Below are 6,722 nucleotides of genomic sequence, written 5' to 3' on the forward strand. Positions count from 1 at the left end.
TGATTAATTACTGAATTATGAATCTTTTTTTGAGAATAGAGGAATCATAGATACCTTTAGATAGATATAATGAATACAGCCTTAATCACTGTTTCCTCAGCATTCTCTCTTTGCAGACTGTTGTTGTTTTGACTCTGAAATCTCAGACTTCTTAGAAAACGTTAGAGGAAAATCCCATTCAGATGTTATAAAGTCTTAAAGATCAGTGGCAGAAAGGGATTTGTTGTCTGCTTTTTTTTTAATAATGTATTTTATTTTATAATATTTTATAAATATTCTTTTAATCTTTTTAATTTTTTTATAGGCAATACATAACGAGGAAATTCTCATCACAAAACTGAAAGAAAAGAGGGAATGTTTGGAAAAGCAGATGGCTCTCAAACAGGCAGACATGGTGGCAGCCTTGGAAAAGAGGTAAGAATTCATGAATCCTTTGGGCTGATGGTTCTGCTAAGACTGCATCCGTGTTTTCACTGGGAAAGGTGACAGCAATGTTTATGAAGAGCCAGCTGAATTCTACAGAGCCTGTGAATTGCTTAACACTGTAAAATACCTACAGTTCTCTTTATAAATTGTAATGCAACAATAAATGGGAGTCTTTCTAGTGGCTTCAATGGGTATACAGAGAAGACTTTGGATTAAGCTGGGTTTAATCTGAATTAGCTATCAGTAGAAGTTCCTTTTGGACTAGAGCTGCAACCAGGTAAACAGCACAGGCTGGTTCTGTCAGCTGTGTCTCTCTGGAATTGTTTGCTACATTCAATAGATCTCAACGTAGAGATCCTCAACGTAGCATCACCAAGGGTAGATCCGTGCTGCTTCCCCTCTGTCTCTGCCATTGGTCATGTGAAGGTTTATACGACTGAAGGGGATGGGGAGAAATGAGATGTTCTGATGGTTCAGATTTCTGTTTGAACCCCTTTTGCTCTATAAGATGGATTAAGAACCCATAAAAAGAAGAAAATAAGAGTTCTGTGAAATATGGGTAAAAGTATCGTTCAGAACTTTAATATTTCTCTTGATGGCAGAACAAATCCATTAATGTCTTTGTGGAATGAGTACTGCCATTAATTAACAGTGTAATTACTGGAAAGAAATGAGCTGCAGCCACCATCTGGTCACAGCTCTTGCTTCTGCAGACAGTTATAAATTGCTTATCTTTACCCTCTGGAGTATGGGATCTGTGCTAGGGAGCTTGTTTATGCTGACATTTAAAGGGCCTAAAAGTAGTTGCAACTCGGTGAATGACTGTGGACCGCTGGCTGTGGTGAATTTTATAGCCTCATTGTAACAGTATTGTCCTTCTGTTCTCATTCTACTGAATTTCTGAAGCTGTTAGACGTTATGAATGTCTTTATTTCCTTCAGAGTGTTTTCCCTTCATGACACATTCCATTATTTGATGAAGCAGATGAAGTTAAGTAGCTGAGTTAAAGAAAGAATCTGGCCGGTAATTTTTTCCTTCACAGTATTTGGCACATTATCTCAAAGCCTGCTCAGTTTGGGTTTTGCCTTTAATACAAAAGGACACCCTTGTGGTATCTGTTCTTCCTTTGCCTCGCATTTCTTTCCTGAGGCACTTCTTTAGGTTGACTCTTGTTTCTTCCATCACTCCCAGTTTGTTTAGAAGATCGTCAAAGGAAGGGAGCAGCTCTTGTGCTGACCGCATCCTGTAAAACATACAATTGCACAACGTCCATCAGAAGAAAAAAGATAAATTCATACTCAAATTCTACCACTTTAAACTCTTGCTGGTAGGGTTTATTTACCGGAAGGCCTGTCTGCTTGCTGTTTGAATATTCTATCAGTTTGTCTATAGAAAATACCGCCCACAAGCCTTCCTTGACTTGTATTTTAAGGTCTATGAGTAGAAAGCCTGGTAGTTCTGTATGTCTATAACTTTTTTGCAGGTTTTATTCTCATCAGATATATTAGGGGACGTAAATGAATATCTGTATGAAATAGATCTCAAACGCATGCAGACATTCACATAGCTTACATTTATATCAAAGGGCCTGAGAGTAAGAATTCATTTCACTGGGAGGGTGGCAAGTGCTGGGACAGGCTGTCCAGAGAGGATGTGGATGCCCATCCCTGGTGGTGTTCAAGGCCAGGTTGGATGGGGCCCTGGGCAGCCTGGTCTACTTGATTTAGTGGTTAGCAACCCTGCCTGCAGCAGGGGAGCTGGAACTTGATGATCATTGAGTTCCCTTCCAACCCAAGCTATTATATGATAGCTTTTAATAATCTTGTGTTAGTGCTCACCTAACATGTCCAAATTGACTTTGTTTAATAGAAATCAGATTGATTCTGAGTTACTGCTTTCACAATCAAAAATTGCACAAGAAAAAGAGGATTTTGATCAGGAACTTGAAAAGGTAAGAGATTTTTATTCTGATCAGAGTTCTTACTAAGCCAGGTTTTGATGAAACAGTCAATCACAGACCTGTCCAAAGTGGGACGTGAAATGTTTTAGGTGCTTTGATTTGCCCACGCCTCTATGTTTGGTGGGTACAACCATGTAGAAGACACACAAACATTTGCTTTCTACTCTGCTTAGGCTCTGAAGGCAGTGGTGAGATCTCCTCTTTAACTAAGATCACAGGAAAGTGTTGATATGATACTGAAGGGGGTACTGAGAGGTGGTGTAAACCTGAGGCTATGGTCTTGTGAGCTGGGATGCAAGAAACTAGAGGGTTTTGAGACTAGGGTGTTGATTTAGGAGAGAGTCCATGTGCAATAAAAGAATGGGACAAACTGATGTATACATGAAGATTGTGGTGAGATTTTTTTACAAGAATGAGGTTGGTATCCTGACTTGGAAATCTGGGTGTGGAATTTTCATAGTGATTCTTGATGATTGGCTCCATGCTTCTTTATATCATTAATTTATATTGCCTGTGTGGGAAAGATAATTAGCTGTGGCACTCCATCTGCTGATTCTGTGAAGGAAGTCCTACTACTTGAGATTATTGTTATGCAGACTACTCACATCCATCTGGGGACGATTTCTAACTTAAGTTAATGAATTGTATCTCCATATTTATGTATATCAAGCAAGGTATCCACTCATTAAAAAGCTGGGGCTCTTAGCCTGGAGAAGAAAAGGCTCTGGAGGGACCTTATAGTGGCCTTCCAGTACCTGAAGGGAGCCTACTGGAAAGCTGGGGAGGGACTTCTTATAAGGGCAGGTAAGACAGGATGAGGGGGAATGCTTTAAACTGGAAGAGGGTAGATTTAGACTAGATACCAGGAAGAAATTCTTTACTGTGAGGATGGTGAGGCACTGGAACAGGTTGCACAGAGAGGTTGTAGATGCTTCCTCCGTGGAGGCATTCAAGGCCAGGCTGGATGGGGCTGTGAGCAACCTGGGCTGGAGGGAGGTGTCCCTGCCCATAGCAGGGGATCGGAACTAAATGATCTTAAAGGTCCTTTCCAACCCAAAGCATTCTGTGATTCAGTGATTCTAAAAACTCGGACATATTGGCATCAGGAAGTACCAAGTTCTCTCCATTAAATGCACACTTCACTCGCAGTTCTCCTGCACTCCCACAATCACAAGCCAGGACCCCATTCCTACTTCCTTTCTCTCTTCCAGCTTCCTACCCCTGTCTCCCTCAGCCATGACACATGACTTCCCTCCTCTTTAATACTGCATGCCTACCTTCCCAGGGCTCCTTCATGGCCAGTCCTTCCCCATTCCCACTTCATCACTCTTGTGGCTCACACAGTAGGAGTCCCTGCCTCTATGTGGAGGAAGGCACCACGTGTCTGGGAGCAGCACAGCCCGGAGGTTGTTTCAGACCAATTGGTTTGAATGGGGGCATGGAAATGAAAATCCAGAGATGCAATCTTGACATGACATTTGTGTATGTCAATTACATGTATGAAATCAAGCTCAATTTATTTAAAAGTTCAGATTTTTTTAAGAAAAGCATTGTAGCAGCATAGAACATTATTACAAGAGAGGATATTCAGCTAACATCTGCAGACCTTATTTGTAGGCTAATAAATATCTACAAAGCACTGAATGCCTGAACAACAAACTTAAATTGGAAAACAAAGCTGTGCACCAGAAGCTTGAGCGAGCACTGGAAGAAGAAAAACACTGGGCCAGAAGAAGAGATGAGATGGAGGCAAAGTAGGTTTTACCTATCAGATTTGGGATCCGGATATTTTAATTTTGTCATTTTATGATTTTTATGGCTAATGCTTTTCTTGCTGCATATTGAGGCCACATTTCTACATCTCTTTCTTCTGTTAGATCGAGGAGGTTATCTGTTCTGTTAGATGAGAAGCGTGAATTTCTAGAAAAACTTGTGATGAAAACAAAAAACCTGGAGAAGGAAACTGAACATCTTGAAGACAGCCTATTGTATGTGATCTTTCAAAATCAGCAGTAGTAAATAATTTCAGTCCTCTTCTTTGCTGGTTTGAGATATTCTGAACTGAACATCAGATAAAGCAAAGCAAACTTAAAAGGGTTTATGATCTTTACCAGTAGGCTGGAATGAAACCTCATACTACGGAGAGGTCAGCTGCCCGTTACCCTAATTGAGTTTGCAGTTTCTTATCATGAGATGAGAAATATTCAAATAAGGATGTTGTAGCAGTGCAAAATGTAAAAATTCAAAAACGTTGGTTTTGACTGGAAGCTCCATACAGTAGTATGAGGCCTTGGACCAAACCATCCTCCTTTTATGATGGTATCTGAGAAAATCTGCTTTTGCTCAGATAAAGCAAAGTAAAAACAGGTTAGTCTTGTGCACAAAAATGCTCTCAAAATACCAAATCTTTGGACTGTGTAGTCAGTGGGGTGTGGATGGGAGCAGTGTTGTCCAGGCACTGCAGCTTTTTCCGAACGTGCAGCTGGTGGAAGAGATTTGGGGATTTTGTTGCCATAGATGAGGAACTGGCCACGTGTACTGACCCCAGATGTCCTGTCCCAGGTTGCCTGTTTACTGGAGAATCAGGACAGGAATGCTAAATGTTGTACTCTAAAAATAAAATCTCAAGTAAGGAGGGTAATCCTGGCAAGGGGAAGAGCTTTTACTCTCTGTTGGAGGATCATCCTTTGCAAGAGAAAGTGAAAAGGATCAGCCAGTTATGTCCTCCAAACCCAGCAGAGCCAGATATTGCATACAGTGTGTTTTCTTTGCTGCCAGTTGTCCTCATTCTGCACAGCTTTTCTTGTGGTGTGGCACCAAAGGGCTGTGTTAATGTGGCTTCCTTGTTCTCTCTCTAAATCCTACTGAGGAATGTTTTGTTATACGGTGTTGTTGAGCTTATGGATATAATTATAGATAAAATACAAGAAAATATTCACTTGCCTCCCTTTTACTGAACATGAAAACACAATACATTCATCCTGCTTTGTAGGGAAAGAAGTACTTTTCTATCTAATACAAACAGTGTATTTGTTATTCTTGGCAAAAGAAATACTGCTGCCATGTAAATATGGAGTGCAAATACACTGGTAAAGAGGAGGTCAACTTGTAGAGCAATGTAAATAAAATCTACATTGCAAAACTGAATTAACAAGATACAGAAGTGAAATAGTCATCAGATAGTATCTTAACACTAGTTTGGAATCTAAACTAATGACAGGAAAGGAAGGGCTGTTACAGCTTTCTCAGACTTGTAAATCAGGTTACATCAGACAACACAAAACCTCTTAGAAAAATTGTTTGAGAGATCACCCCTTCCCAGTCTCTGTCATCCTACTTTTTATTTTGTTTGTACATAGTAACCTTATTCTTTGAATCTTCGCTGGTCTCCTGAGAAGCAGCATCCTTGTCCATCTAGCCCAAATCATTTAATTTCAGTGAATGATGCACAGAGCTCCCAGTCAATTTAACAGGGTCACCAAAGTGGAAACCAAAATTAGGATCTCTTGTTAATTTTTCTTTTCTCTAAGAATGGTGAGTAATATGTTCAGGATGCCACCATTCGCTTCACAAGATTGATTTTTATTTTTTTAATATGACATTTCAAATCTAGTCTGCCAGGTTTCATTCAAAGAGGGCAATCTTTGATGGATAAAACCCACCGAGATGGGAAACCCAACTTTACAATTATGAACATAATTTTGCTGAGTATGGAATAGAAACAAATAGGACTTTCTCATTGTTTTGCAAGAATTACTTAGGGCTACAGTGCAGCACTACTGAAATGTCTCTGAGTGCTGGTTTGATCAATTTTCCATTTGAACCAATAAAACCTTTGGAAGAAAGTCCCCTCCTACCTCTTTGTGAATCCTTCTGGATTTGGAGCAGGCACTTCCCGTTGTCTTTGAATCTTGAAGGAGTGAGAATCACTGGTTTCACACCACCAACTTTTTTCATTGTATTGAGCTCCCCTAAAATATACTGAATGCATGTAAGAATTGTGCACTTTGATTCCAACTCTTTTAGTTTTAAATGGATGTTTTGAAGCTGAGAAACTCTGTAATGCACCGTTTGGCTGAACGCTACAGAATGTGCATTTCTGAGATGTGATCCACAGGTACCACATTGCCTCTGTCCATCTAATAAATGTTTAATGAAAGGAATATTTTGAGAAGCTCTGCTAAAAATTTGAGGGGAAGTGCTTGCAAATGTTCAGCACTGTTTCTGAAAGTTTCTCTTTCTTTTTTTTTTTTTTTTTCCACAGAATAGCCAAGGAAAGTAATGCAAAGGAACTGGCATCTCTAGAGCAAAAATTGAAGGCAGAAAATAAGATGAG

General features: G+C 39.9%; 1 long non-coding RNA gene across 1 annotated transcript; it reads left to right on the plus strand.

The window, feature by feature from the left end:
- Positions 1 to 2,320: 2,320 nt before the first annotated feature.
- On the plus strand, positions 2,321 to 6,722 carry LOC122179978. The gene is made up of 3 exons (XR_006178878.1): positions 2,321 to 2,377; positions 4,004 to 4,140; positions 6,651 to 6,722. It is a non-coding gene; the product is annotated as an uncharacterized LOC122179978 (long non-coding RNA).

This window comes from Lagopus leucura, unplaced genomic scaffold (genome assembly GCF_019238085.1).
Source record: "Lagopus leucura isolate 7727_CA_CO unplaced genomic scaffold, USGS_WTPT01 Super-Scaffold_1, whole genome shotgun sequence".
Lineage (NCBI taxonomy): Eukaryota > Metazoa > Chordata > Aves > Galliformes > Phasianidae > Lagopus > Lagopus leucura.